Raw genomic sequence first — 16,036 nt, 5'->3', positions numbered from 1 at the left:
GTTAAGTCAGACAAATGCCTCCTAGGTTTATCAGGATTTTGAAAGCAGTATGAGTCTGTTGAGTCAAGAGTTGAAAGAATAGATAAAGTGGGGCATTAACAAAAAACAAAAACAAACAAACAAACAAACAAAAAAAACAAAGCACAGTCTTGCAAAACAAGACAAGAAAGATTATAAGCCTTTATCACTTATCAAATTCACAATGTTTTTGTCTAACATGCTCTGAGCTTTCTACACTTAGTCATCAATTAATGATAATATTCATCAGAAGCATGTTTACATTTTCTAACTGTGAAATCACTTGTGAATGTTCCTTGGAATTTAAATTTAAGAACAATACATTATTTTTATTTATTTATTTATTTCCTTTTCCTCATTTTTCAACCTTGGAGAAAGTTTATTTGGAGGAAAGCATTTCAACATTTCACTAGATAGAAGACAACTAAAGCCTCAGTCAGGAACAACTGAGAGAAATTCTTAATAAAATTTAAAAACTTAAAATTCTGAAATTTTCTCATTGTCTATGTGGAAAGAGGAGTAGTTCAAGTTTTATCATCAAGGACTTTCCACAGCTTGCAGATTTTGCCTCTACTACTCCAGCACTTCTTGAGAGGACAAATGAGTACAGAAGTCTGGGGGAGGAATTAAGCAGGCAGCAGCTTGGAAGTTGACATGAGGTACTTCTTGGTCTCAAATACTTGAGATGAGTAGACTCATTCCACAGCTGACAAAAATAAAATGAAATAAAATAAAGCTGACTCTTTTCATGCCTGAAAACCACTTCTAGAGTTTTGTCTTTAATTACAGTTCTGAGATGTGTGACATTTCAGTATTTGTTGAGATGATACGTTCAAACCAGGACTATATCCAATTTTTCCATGAAGACTATGCTTGCAACAGAAATTCTTGATTTTTTGAAATATTTATGAGAACGCTATAAAGAGCTGAGTTGATCAGAAGGATTACAACATCTAAATCTTCAATATTTTGGAGACTGCTTCCCACACTCATCAGTACTGTAGGTATTGAAATACTTCTATAAATCTTGCTCCGATTGGCTTCAATCAATTTTGGAGCTAATCATGTATGTTTGGACAAAAAAAGTTAAACCTTGGAACTTCCTTGGAGAAAAGTTCAGTTTCAAACTATCACAGATGGTGCAGGAGGTAGAACTAAATTTTGTGTATTTTGTCATAACTACACTAAACCTGAATAGCTAGAAAAGACACAATTGGCCTTTGTTCAGCAAAAAAACAAACAGAATTTAGACAGAAAAATAATTACTGTATATAGAACTTTCTGACCATGAATATTTTGTCCCAGATGCAATACAATGCTGAGACATTGACCTACAATCATCCAATTCAGTGTTATGTATACAACATGGAAAGCAAACCCTAGGTGAGACTTGTGAGGTCCTGTGCAGACACTCTCAAAGAACTCAAACTGAACTCAGACAGCAATTGGGAGGAGGGAATTTTTAAGCTTCATCATTCTTGTGCCAAAACCTTTTTTTGGATAAGACCGTGCAGTGAAGGGGAAACACCTCCCAGGTTCAGAGACAAACAGATGCTTGAATGTTTTTGTAGAGTCATAACATAACACTTTAAAAAAGCAGCAAGATGTTGATGCTTCTTTGAACATGCTGAACTTGCACCCAATGATAGTCCATGTATATTAATCCTAAAACATTTTAGTGGGTTTATACCAGAACAACACCAATAGCCTTTACCAGGAAGAATCATTTGAAAAAAAAGAGAAGGTCAAGAGGAGAACACTTTAACTGCTTTACTGACTCCTCCTGATTTGTATTTTTGTACAGTTTTTCATATTAAAATGTAATGAATTGCTTTTTGCAGCATGGCCAAATAATTAGCTCCTTTCTGCTAAGGAAATATTTCATTGAAATTTTGCTTAAGCATTCTTCATAGATATATCAGCTTCTATGAGACAAATCATTTCTAATTTCATACACTTTTTGCAGTGTAATAGTGGAGCAATGAACTCTGCAAAACATGTAAATGTTAGCTCAAGAAGACTGAAATGTGAATGTCAATAAATTTCTCTTAATTGGACAGGTGTCTTGTAAAATGGTGCAGTATCTTTTGATTGAATCTGACTTAAACACTGATAGTTTTTCAGAAATAAAAGACAATACTTAATCTTAGGAAAGTACCAACATAATGGATTTAAGGATATATTATAACACTCTTGGAGCTGTTTGACAGTAAATGATTGACAACACACAGAGAATGGAACTAGCACTGCTAGATACTCAATTGGCTGATATAGTGTAATTAGTCTGAATTTGACCATTATCTTCAATCTAGAAGATGGTTTATCTGCAAACAGTGCTTCTAGTGTGAGTTCTTCAGTGCATCTTTACTTTTATTGCCTCAGAGCATGGTGAAGCTTTACTTCTACACTTGGCATCTTATTATGGGTAATGTACTCCATCACTTGAATCAGTACCAAATTGAGATTAAGATTAGAAGTAACAGCCTACATATAGTATGTCTCACAGATTTGGTATTTACCCTAGTGATAGGTAAGTCCTCTCCCAGCAACAAACTTCATACCTGGCAATATCTGCAATAAAATAAAATAAAATAAAATAAAATAAAATAAAATAAAATAAAATAAGTAATAAAAATAAAAATAAATAAAAATAGGACTAATTCCCATTAGCAAGCACTAAGAATTCTGGTTTAAACTAATGTTGGAATTTTTGACCTTGGGTCTTTACTTTCTGTACTGCTGGGTCTATGTTTGTAGTTAACTTCCCCAATGGCTAATTTCACCTTTTTTTTTTTTTTTTTTTTTTTTAAGTAAGTAATTTAATCGAGTTTGTTTCAAATAACTTTTGAATTAATTACTTAGCCCTTGATGGTGTTTGTATGGTATTCATCTGCAAACTTTCCAAAGCAGCTTTGCTCAAAATAGACTCCAGTCTTAAAAATTACAAAACAGCAAGTATTTCAAGGAGTTTTTCTGATCAAAGTTGGGCTAAGTTCTGATGATAATGGTAATGATCTTCAGTTGATCTGAAAAGCAAACTGAAGTAATTGTTTAGAAAAAGAAACAACTGCAGATTTCTTCTTCTTCTTCTTCTTCTTCTTCTTTTTTTTTTTTTTGCTTGCTTGTCTGTTTTTGTTTTCAGAATTTCAGTATACATTGTTGATTTTATTTCAACTCTTACTACATTATTTGTATTATTGCATGTTAGCATAATTTAGTATGGCCAATGGATAACAGAATTTCAACTTTCTTTTCTTGAAAACAGAAGATAATACATTTAGAAAACATGTTTCAGTAAAGAAATTCATGAAAAAATGAACCTTTCCCAGGGACAGTTTCATTTTTGACAAACTGGAGTTTTCTAGTAAGGACAGTTGAAAAATCTCCTAGCTGTTACTGAAAGAAAGTATTCTGAAAATGTGTACCAAAGGAAGAACAGGTTTTCAATTTTGAAGACAGAATTGTATTGATTTTATTAATAGAGCACCCAAATAGTAAATAAGTTACTCAAGAACTGTTTAACACAAGGTGCTACTGCTTTTTTACTCACACTGACTGACATTATTTCACTTTGTAGTGGAATTCCAAGGTCAGAGCCTGAAGCAATACATGAGCATGTGAGTGCCTGGAGCCGGGTGGGGCTAGAGTCACCCTTTCCATCTCAGCGATGCTTCTGGGAGCGTGTGTGCAATCTGAGTCTGTGCGGGTTCCCCTTCCCTCCTCCTTTCTCCTGTGGCGTGAGAGTACAAACAGGAGAAGGCTGCATTCATCAGCCCGCCCCTTTCTCCAAACTGTTACTGGGAGGGGTGAGTTAATTCCTCTGATACGTTTTCCTATAGCACCAATTTCTCAAATAAAGGCTCTGTCATCACCTCTGTTTGCTCTACACACTTACTATTTTTTAATCAGTTACATTGCGTTCCATGTTAAGGAAAAAAACATACTTCCATGCCATTCTTTGACAATTCCTTTAATTTAAGGCCTCTGTTTTTTTCTGATACATATGATTTGAATTTAGATAGTGTCATAAACAGCAGGGACTTGTAGCTACATTGTTCATCTAGGAATTGCAAAATAAATATTTAGGTATAAATTAAGGAGGAGATACAATCAGAAAGCAAGGTGTAGGATGTGGGAGTTGTGTCCCAGTGGTTTCCTTACCTTGATGTTGATGCATTTTGGATGATCTGTTAGTAACAGATTGTTTTACATAAACTATTTTCCCTCCTTGGAAGACCATCACAATTTCCACTATCTATTTTCTCATGCCACTTCCACTATAGCAGAATCTGAACACCTTCCATAGTATATGAAAGAATGTGAGCAACATCTGTCCTAGTTCGTTTGTTCTTAGTCTTATTTTCTCCCTGGAGAGAAAACTGTGTATGTAGTGGATAGGGACATAAATAATAGATTATTCCTCTCCACAGTCAAACTAGGAAAAAAAAAAAAAAAAAAAAAGGTTTGATCCAGAGTGAATATTTTTATTGTTGTTCCTACCAAGAAAAACTTTAAACGAAAAGTCAGTGGCATATAAAACTTTCTATTCAACTTGAGAGGAAATATTTTGGTTTTGCAGAATAGATAAAAGAAAAGAGAAATGAAAGGTTAGATTCATGAAACATTGTCAGAGAAGAAGCTGGTAAAGGGAAGACCTAGTAACTCAATGATTATAGTACTCAGCACATAGCATGACACACCACAGTCCAGCTCCCTGCTCTCTCTTTTCTCAAAAGAACTGCACCTTCACCACAAGTCATAGAATCATAGAATGGCCTGGGTTGAAAAGGACCTCAAAGATCATCTAGTTTCAAACCCCCTGCTATGTGCAGGGTTGTCAACCACCAGACCAGGCTGCCCAGAGCCACATCCAGCCTGGCCTTGAATGCCTCCAGGGATGGGGCATCCACAACCTCCATGGGCAACCTATTCCACTGTGTCACCACCCTCTGGGTGAAAAACTTCCATCTAATATATTACCTAAACCTCCCTGTCTCAGTTTAAAACCATTCCCCCTTGCGCTATCACTATCAACCCATGTAAACAGCTGTTTCCCCTCTTGTTTATACACTCCCTTCAAGTATTTGAAGGTCACAATGAGGTATCCCTGGAGCCTTCTCTTCTCCAAGCTAAACAAGCCCAGTTCCCTCAACCTTTCCTCAAAGAAGAGGTGCTCCAGCCCTCTGATCATCTCAGTGGGCCTCCTCTGGACCCATTCCAAGAGCTCTGCATCTTTCTTGTGCTGGGGGCTCCAGGCCTGGATGCAGTACTCCAGATAGGGTTTCAAGTCCACTTCATTTGATTCATACTACAAAAATAATGACAGAAATATGCCTTCAAGCACTTACAGATCATGGGCAAGACATCTGGATTCTGGTGGTTTGGACAGTCACTTAAGTCATTGCATGTCTGGATTCCAGATGGCTCTCATGGAAGAACTCACTGTTCAGAACAAAATGGAGCAGCCTGAATTGGAGGAAGTGAAAAGTCCCTGCCTGACCGTGCCTTCTCTTTCATGTTTATGGACATTTCCTAAGATGGAGCATCCCCTTTTCTTGTGGTTTTGTGAGGACTCTTTTGATTTATATACAAAATATGTGGCATTCTTGAGTTATGCACTAATAATTTCAAGATGTCTAGAATCACAGCTTATCCAGGGGATATTTTATGCAGTTCCCAAAGAAATTTTTACTTAGAGGAAACTCTTATGTTTGTAGGTATATCTTATTTATCTTCTACCTTTTGTCTCATTCCTCAGGAGTTCCTGCATGGTGTAATTTTTTAAAGTAGTTGTTTACTAGTAAATAGCAATTTAAAACTATTTTTCACATTGTGTCTTTGTATCTTGTTATAATAATTCTCCTGGATATAAATCAAAGAATCTCTTCACAAAGTGAATTCTTCTTGGGGGAGATTTTAATGCTGCAGTATATCAGCTATGATATAATTATCACTTTTTGGTATTCCTATCAACTCTAATGTTCTCCATCTCTAACCAAGCAACACTCAAGAGCGTAGGAAATTGGATCTTACTATTAAAAACATGTAGCCCTGTGAATGTTTGAGGTAATAACATTTTCTTCCTGATGGAAAAAGGTGTCTATTGTAACTTTTCTTTGCCTCTTACAATACAACCTCAACTTTACCCTGTGTCCCTTGGATAGCCTCTTCACTTTAGCAGCAGGCTGATGATCACATGATAGTATGTCATATTGGGAGCTCCTAATGTGCTCATTGCCAAAAATTACTGCCAAACAGAGTATTTATCAACTGTGCTTTCTGCATTTTTTTTCTCACTAATTTTAACCTGTGTCTTCTGTTTGATTGGTGAGATTCACAAAATCCACAAGAATTTTATTATCTCTTAAACACAGTGTTTCTGTCAAATTTGTTTGAAAGCAACCCATAGACCCAAAAGATTATTAGGGTAAGTAGCAGACAGGTAACAGACAGGTAAATTAAATGGATTTTCTTTTCCTTGTATGGGAGATGGTGTGTTAATGGATAAACAAATAACTAAAACACTAAAACACTTCTGATCTTGACCATATATTTAAAATAAACAAATTACTAGATGTCAGGACATCAGGTGCATTCTTTTGCAGTACTTAGGGTTCTAGGTTTTGAAGTGTCATTTTTGGCATTTTATTGTCATTTGAGCCCTTAAAACTGTTCTCATTAAATTAAAATTTCACTTTAGCTACTTTAAAATGGCAGATATAAGGGGCCAGTCTTGAGACAGTGAAACACAAAATAAAACAAAACCAAATTAAAACAAAATTACTATGTGGATCAGTTCTCAGCTCTTGTGGTCACTTTCCCTCTGATTTTGTGCATGTAATTACTAGATCTGAAGTGGATCAACATTATCATATTTTATCCTTTCTTTTCTCACTTTTCCTTAGTATTTCACAACTATGCTATCTCAAAAGTGGGGAGCTGATTTAATTATTAGTTTTCTAACTTTTTTTTTTTTTCCTATGGTTACTGTAAAATTTTTAGGGCAGAGATGCTCTAATCCTAAAACAATAATGTTATGTGGAAAAAAAAATTGGACAAATTTAAAGTTTTTAGAAATATTTTTCTGGTCTCAGTAGTCCATAGATTGTCTCAGCTGAGATGTTTTTATTGTAGAAACAATAGTTTTATTCACTCGGGAGAATAGAAGGTTTCTGCTCTTACTAAATTTTGTTTTAAAATACAAATGCACTAATTTTTTGTGAGTTCTGTGTCTATGAATCTCAGTTTACTTATGTCCTTGACCACCACAGCTTGATGTTTTCTGATCAAACCTTTGAATTGTAGTGTTAAACTAAATATAAATGAGAATGCTATGATGTTCACAATTATAGTCTCAAGTGTACATTTTTTTCATTTTCTTTCTGATTACAGAAAAGTATAATTTCCAGCATTAACATCAAATATCCTCAAGCAATATAAATCTTAATTACTGTATGGTAGAAGTAGTACTAACAAATGCATGAGGTGCTTTAAAAGGAAGCAAGTGGGTCCCCACGTATGCGTAAAGAATCTCAGCAATTTCTTTTCTGCAGTTAACAAGACCTAAATCTGTTTAATGGTGAGTAATCTCTAAGAAGCAATATAACACGGATAATTGTTCAGAACTTCAAACTCTCTTCCTACTTCTGTTTTAATAATGATTTCCTGGAAAATGCCCACAGTAGGTTTTACATTGAGTGAACTATGAGTGCATTCATCATTTGTAAAACAACTTGGACTGAAGTTGTAAGTTTGGATGATGCTGTACACTGGGGATTCAGAAACAGAGATTCTTCAGAACTCAGAAGCAGAAGTCCATCATCAACTCATTTATGCAGGAAATGTTTAAGGAAAATATCATTTCTAATGTGTTAATCCGAATTTGTGTTTCCACAGGCAGAGAAAGCAGATTAACTGACATCGAAATTGAGAGAATTGCATCTCTATAATTCTGTTTGAAATATTGCCTTTGCAAGAATTTCATTGAGCCCATCAGCTCGAACTTTGTGTTAAAATGAAAATTTCAAAATTTCAATTTCCCTTTTTATTTTATTTTTCTTATGGTTGAGAGGGAAAGAATTATGCCTTCCTGAGTCTGCAAGAAGTGTGAAAAAAAGTAAACAAACAACCAAGCTGACCTGCAGCTCTTTTGTCCTTATCTTTGGCAATTAGAAATTTAAGTAGATTTCTTTCTCAGGAATTTACTGCAAAGACAGCATGGGATCTGCTGTTCTGACTGGTACTGGGTCACTGCTCTTTGAGGGATGCCTATCTTCAGAAAAGGTGATAACAGGGACTGAAGGATGTTCTGCTGCAGATGACAGACCAAAGATGATGCTGTGATGTTGTGACGATTACCCTGGCTGAGCAAAATTTAAGATATTCTTCACATAAAGAAAACCTTAACTCTGCCTTTTTCATAATTATCTTTCTACTACTGCACATAGCTGGTGTTGGTATTCCTAATGGTCAGAGTTTTTCTCTGAGTTGGGCAGAGATATTCAACATCTTGGGGATGAACCAAGACACATAAATCCAATTGTGTATCCCAGTTGTCATTTTTGCAAAATGACAGAAGTATCATCCCCAGCAAAACCAATAGTTCTTCTTGTAAATTTTCTGAGTCCTATAAGATCCAGAAGGTAACGGGTCTGCTTTGCTCAATAGCAGCCTGTGTACCAGGTGAAATTTAAACAGCCAAAACAGTATATATACCAATATGGTTTTTGTTTGTTTGTTTGTTTGTTAACATTGAGCTAATTAATACTCTTCAGTAACATATCTGACCCCAGCAAACATTTTGGTTTGTTACCTGCAAGAACTGACAAACCCTGTTTTACCATAAGAATTTTTTTTTACAGTCCAATAGACATTGATTTGTTGACATAAAATCTTTTATTCTGATTCTTTTTCAGTACCTTGAAAAGAACAAAAGGTCCTCTATAACAAATATTTATAGTCATTTTTAGTCATTTTAACCTTTTTTGGCAGCAGGCAGAACATGCCTCTTTGCTCTACAGCCTCTCAGCACCTCACTTAAAATAACAAATTGGCCCCTTCTGCTCCAGGATTGCTGAGCCAGATACAGGATAAATAGCTCTTTAAATCCTCAGGATATTTCTCTTGTCTCTTTGGCCTAATCCATTACCAATTCTGTCATTATCATTCACTGAAGAAAATGTCACAGCTAATGTACTGTAAGACTTCAATTTTAATTCAAAATCACTGTACAGTCACTTCTTCCTTACTACAGGCTATACATCTGCACATATAAAATCTTTATTCACATATATAAAAATCTAAGTTTATTGAAGCTTCTCAGGTACTTACATGATGATGACTTAATAGGACAAATTACCAAGCAAGACATCAACTTCCTCCAGATTCTCACCATCACTGCAACATATCCCCATGAAACAGACAACCACAATGGGGCTCCTAGAAGGTCAAATGATTGAGCAGAGAATAAAGGCAGCTGGGTTGTGCTCATCTAATGAAAATTGGGTGTTATAATTCTGCAGAGTAAGTAAGTATCATTTAACTGTTTTTAGTGAATCAACATCACTAAGTAGGCAGACGACATCTGAGGTGGGTACTGCAGGAGATTTTGGTATGTCTGAAAAATTAATAAAAGTAAAGGAATGTTTCTAAACTATTTTATTTAGTGTTTGGCCTTTCCTCTTTAAAATCTGTACCTTCTGAAGCTAACTTTATGTTTATATATTTATAACGTCAAGAACATGGACAAATTTTGGGACGGATTCTTTTTTCTCCTGTGCTCAGCTCCCACCAGTTTGAAGGGAACAGTCACTTCAGAATGTCTCAGGGTCAAGTGCTAAGAGAATAAGTTTTCTGTTTTATGTGCAAGTCTAATATTAATAGTATTATGCATTAGTCTCATTGTGTATTTTAGGTCTCCGTATCTTACATAAAAGAGATATCAGTCTGTCAATATGCCAGATTTAGAAACTTTCCTCCTTAGCACTTCTTGCAGTAGTCTAATCCTTAACAACCTGTAATTTAATACCTGTTGTGTCAGCAGATTTAATAGCCATCGCAGTAGCTCCTTCGGTTGATCGCATTCCAGCTTAGTTTGAGCCTTGCAAAGCTTGGCTGCTCCAGCCCCTCACATAGAAGAACCTTTGCTTTGCCATGGTCAGGCCTGAGGTAACTTAATAACAGAGTGAAACAGTCTGGTGCATCAGGCTAGACAGCTAGGTTGAATCCAAGCTAGTAAAATCATATTTCCTCCATACCATTTTTACCTGAAGATAGAATAAATTGGCTTAGGATTGCTCACCTTGAGAATTGGCCCACCCTTTTGCTTTGTGAAGAAGCACAAAACTAAGCAAAACTGCAGTTCAGTTTCATTACCAACACTATGCTCAGCTCTACCATTAAAATGTTTTCTTTCTAGTTTTTCACCTTCTTTAACAAAGCACCATTTTCTTTCATCGGGGCTTTAGAAATAGCTCAAATTTGTTTCTACCTCCTCTCTGTACAGCTGTGATCTTTAATCCCTGGTGTCAATCTCTTTTTCTGTGGTTCCTGCCTCACACTGTAACCCCTGCAACCTTGGAGCAAATGAGTCTATTTTTGTCTCTGGAGATTTGATGGAAGATAACAGAGTTATTAGGAATATCTTTTTCTTGCTGTAATAATGATGATCTGCCTTCAGTAATTTTTCCATGCCCAAATTGCCAGCATGGCAGGAGGAAGACTGACATGTTTTTTTCCTGGGTGTACATATGTTTATTTATTTCAAATTCTATTTCACCCAATCCTCTGTTTTGGCTTAACTATTCATGTGTAGCATTTATACGAGGCTGCTCAAATTTACTGCTGACTACTGATATAGCTACAGTTTCATTTTGGTGAAACACTGCAAATTCTCTTGCATTCCCATAATGTGGTTCATATGCCAGTGTCTAAGGAAAGAGATCACCCTTCCAGCACATACTACCATTCAGCTTCCCTGGATTGTGGCACAGGACAGGACAAAGAGGTAATGGCCTTAAGTTGCACCGGAGCGGGGGGGGGGGGGAGATTCAGTTTGGATATTAGGAAATTTTTTTCTCAGAAAGAGTAGTAAAACATTGGAACAAGCCACACAGGGAGGTGGTGGAGTCACTATTCCTGGAGTTTTTCAAGAAAAAGGTAGATGTGGGACTGAGGGATATAATCCAGAGTGATCACAGACATGGGTTGATGTTAAGACTTGATGATCTTTTTGGTCTTTCCAACCTTGATGATTCTGCAATTCAATGATTCTATGATTACAGGGTAAGGCTGTACACACTGGGAGCAGCCTATCATCTTCTTTGTCTCTACTGTATCAAGATCCTGCAGGATTACTGTTGAGGAGGGTTGAAAAAAGTTATCTCAGGTGACCACAACTTCCAAAATTTCTAATAGTAGAGGGCAAGTGCTATGTTTGCAAAATTCCGCAGGTAGCTTGTCCAATCAGATAGTGTTGTGTGTGATGGGATACATGGGAAATAGACAGTTGATGTGATCCGAACTGAAAGTTTTATTTAATACTTGAATTACAGCACATGGGTTAACTTCAGCTTCTGAAAGACATCAGTTAAAGTTTCAGTTTGAAATACTATGAAAAAAAGGGAAAACAGACAAACAAAACCAACCAACCAAACAAAACAACTTGCTATCTTTCTAATTAGGTTGGCTGATGTATTTTCTGAAAAATACATTTGGTTTTGATTGCATTTTAGACTTGTTTTTTTTTTCCACATATAATTTCACAAATTCTTATATTATATATATTATGCAGGATATAATGAAGAAAAAATTATTAGTAGCATAATTAAAGATATCTAAAGAGGAAGTTCACTAAGAGTTTGGTCACAGGTGACTTAGTCTTAAGTCTGTTCTTCTGCTGCTCATTCAGTCTTATGACTGATGCTCTCCAAATTGTCAGAATAAAGGAAACTGGGTGATATATCTTTCTTTTATCATTATTACTATATTAATAATAGATTTTATTATTATTTTCTCTGTGGGCAAATATAGCTGAAGGAACTGAGCTTACTGGTAAAGGAAAACTTTGAATCAGTCAAAAAATAACTCATAAGAATTAATGAGACAATAAAAAAGCTCAGAGAATCATACTTCAAGCAAAAAGATTCAGACAGTGCACCAAGAGTAGCACATGAGAATGTGTACATGTGATGCAAGTTCTTCAACTCTGTATGTAGAAACTGGTGTCTCACAAACTTCACTGGCTTATATCTTAGAGAGTGCCAGATCACCTTTCCTCTATGTTTATAGAGACATCAATAAAAACAGCTTTAGTCCCTGCTGACAAATCTTTTAATTGTGAACAGTGTTTCATGTTGTTTTGTTTTGCCTTTTTTGTTTGTTTGTTTTGTTTTCTTTTGTTTTCTCGGAATTCAGGCTTTGGATCCTTTCTAAAAGTTTCTTTTCCTCATTTATCTAGCTTAGAGAAAACTGAATTATGTTTTTTGTTTGTTTGTTTTGTTTTGTTTTTGTTTTTGTTTGTTTTTTCTCTTTTCCTTGGGTCCAATAACTCTCTCAACAGAGAATCTTCAGTCAACATTTGGCTAGGAGTGGAATTTTAATTTCCTAATCAGCCTATGTGAGCCATGCTGTTCAGACTTCATTTTAGCCATCTCAGGAACTTAGAAGGTTAAGACCATTTCTGTCTCAGCAGGATGCACAGCTCCTGATTCACATTTTATAACGCCACAGTTGAATTATTGCCACTTTACTTTTGCAGCCTTCCTTGACCATTGACTGTGTAAGTCCCTGGTTTGCAAAAAATCAGCATGTAAAATAGTTATATAAAAAACACAGTTTATCATGTTGCAAGAATGGATGCTACAGTCCTCCTATCAAATACATAATAGCTATCCCAGTGTTTACATAATATTCATTTCTTGTTTTCATATCCACTTACCTTCTTGAACAGTCGATCAGTCACTATCTTTGTAACTGAAACTTGTAGTTGCCCTTTGTTAAAAATTTGATCATGTTATTTAAAAAACATAAGGTTCTTCCCATCAGAGCTGAGGAATTTAATTTTTTGAGATTGATTTTTTTTAATGTTTAGTCTTAGCTTCATTAGCAGAAGTTCTGTTTAATTGTAATGTAGTTTAAGTGTATAATGCCATGTGTTGCTTCTGCATGAAGTGTGCTGTATAAATGCAAATGAGCTAATTAATTCATAACAACAAGTATTATAGCAACACACTGACTGTCATGCTTTGCACTTTCCAGTTGAACAGTGTGTATATGTTTTGTCAGTAGAGGAATTGCAGCTGGAGTGTTAATAATTTTAAATTTAAGTACCCTTGTCTGCCTATATGGACCTGTGATTGTGCATGTCATAATCTATAAATACTGAACTTATTTAGGGACTAAAGATACTCCCCTCACTCCTAGTTGATAACTTTCTGTGTGAATGCCAGAGAAATCACCTCTTTGGATGCTTTCAGACATCACCTATTGGGGAAATAGGAACAATGATTCCTTCTCTCCCTCTGAAAAGTATACAAAGAGGTATGGATAAATTGAGTTATGCAAGTGCAAAGTAATGAATGTGATCTAAATCCTCAGTAAATCATGCTGAGTTCAGCTTCAGCAACATTTACATCAGACTGTTACAAAACCTGCTAAAATTACACAAAAATAACTCTTCTCTTTCTCAGTTGTTTCTAAAGCCAGTCTGCCTACAAGATCTTAGATTCTCTAAATTCTCAACAAGCTGTTTTGCAAACCTTTTCCCTTCCAAAGCAGGATTCATATAATAGCAAATAGTGCACGTTGACAACCTTCGTCTAATCTCAAAAAATATAATTGTATTGTAAAAATATTTAACTGTACTGAAATTGTTAAATAGTTACTGAAAAAGAAATATAGAACAACAAAAGACTTTAAAAATCTTGAAGATATTCAGCTTTTAGAAAGTTTGCAAGGTAAAAAGGTCGGCTGATATTTTGTGTAAAAAGTATCAAAATGTCCCAAATATTCTGTTCAGAAAGTGTGGATGGAAATATTTCCCCTAATTTTTCATCAGTTTCCTCGGCACTTCAATTGATGTTTAAGCGTTAGTATATTTTGTTGTTGTTGTTGTTGTTTTTTATGTAGGGACAATGCACCTTTGTGTACCAGTTTCTGACCATATCTCCTCCTCTTTGCATGTCTATGAGCAAGCACGAAGAGACTGAGACTAAAACTTCCTTCTCTGAAAAACAGCTGAAATCTCAATGCAGAAACACCCTTTCTTGTTGCAGTTGGATGCTTGCAACTGCATGATGTACATTATCCCTTGCATAGCTGCTGAGCCAGACTTGTCATAGACCCACTCCTCACTGACAGCAATCAGCAGCTACAGTGTACTAAGGTACATAAGATGCATCTGGATCTGGAGAAAGACATTGCAGGGATAAAAGCACTATTTCCACGTAGAGTAGTTTCTGTTATTTTTCCTATTTATCACCAATATAATACATCTTAGACTTGACTGCAATTCTTTCTGAAAAACATCAGAAGGGTCACAAGCCCTCAGATTGGTTTATTCTCCAGCAGCATTCAGGAATTCACCAGAACAAATCTTTGCACTCTCACACTAGTAAAGCTTTCTTCAACTTAATCAAGGAGTTATTAATAATAATTCTCCAATGTTACTTCAAAATAAGTGGATGATTTGTATGATTATGGTTCCAAGGTACATGTATTGATTAAATACTTCTTATGAACACGTATCCCCTTTAATTTTATATGCAAATGTGCTTGTGTATGTACACATGTAAATGCATATGCATGCATATTATACAGGAAACCTATAGAGATATGCATATTTGTATGCATCTTTGCTTACATACACATATGCAAACTGAAAGCAAATGTGTAATGCTCAGACACAGACATTTAATGCAGCAAAAAAGAAGAAAAAGAAAAATAAATCTTAAATTGCCCAGTTATGGAGAAAATTACCAAGTGTAAGATTGAGAAAGACTTCCAAAAATATGATGTTGAATATAGCTGTGTAATTATGCAAGCCATCATATTTCTTTCTACTGTTTTGTTGCCTAGTTAAATTAAATATACGAAGAGTGCAAAAAAAGATTTATATTGTATGAAAGCAGCTAAACACTTCAGATTGCTAAAAACATTATCTTAATTATCCGCATATTATGCTCAGAAGAAAATCATTAGCTTTCTCTTTATGAGAACTGTCAATGTTAAAAATATTTCATTCCAGAAAACTGGATTTAAGGAAAAATGTTCAAAACAACTCATACTTAAGTCATGAATAGTTTACTTTGAACTTTTTAAGTACCTCAAAATTAGCTTAGACAGCTAGAGACTGGAAAGTCTTCTTTGAACATCTGTGAACCTGAGGAAAAATATTGATTCCTTTGGACATTTATTTATAACAAAGAATGAGAGAGAATTGGAAAGACAAAGATACCTCATATAAGCAAAGTGTATAGTCCCCAGTAAAAGAGAAGTGTGATTGAAACATTGAGGCATTACTGAAACAAAACTACACCAAGGCACTAGAGTAAGGAAGGCAAGCAAGTTGTTACAGTAAGAAAGACAGAAATAGGAGGGGAGAGAGTGGGATGGAATTATCTGACTTGGATTGCAGTCATCCCAAACTGAGTTCTTTAGTTTAATCTCATAATCAAATTTCTCTCCTTAGTTTAACAAAGAGAGAGAAAGAGATAGGTACTTCCAATACATGATTCATCCCATCCTCACATTAGAGAGGAAATTCATAACAAGCTTATGCTTAGGAGAAGTCTTCAGTGTGAAAACACTCCTTTCCACTTTTGTCTTTTATTCATCAGAGGGGAGGCCTCATGGCAGCTGAAGCTCTTCACAGGGAGCAGAGGGGCAGCGCTGAGCTCTGCTCTCTGTGACAGCATCAGGGCCCGTGGGAATGGCATGGAGCAGTGTCAAGGGAGGGGCAGGAGGTGTTAGGGAAGGGGTCTGAACCAGAGGGAGGTGGGCATGGCCCTGTGTTGCTGGA

The sequence above is a fragment of the Gallus gallus genome, chromosome 1, assembly GCF_016699485.2.
Source record: "Gallus gallus isolate bGalGal1 chromosome 1, bGalGal1.mat.broiler.GRCg7b, whole genome shotgun sequence".
Classification (NCBI taxonomy): domain Eukaryota; kingdom Metazoa; phylum Chordata; class Aves; order Galliformes; family Phasianidae; genus Gallus; species Gallus gallus.
Note: the sequence above shows the minus strand (reverse complement) of the source record.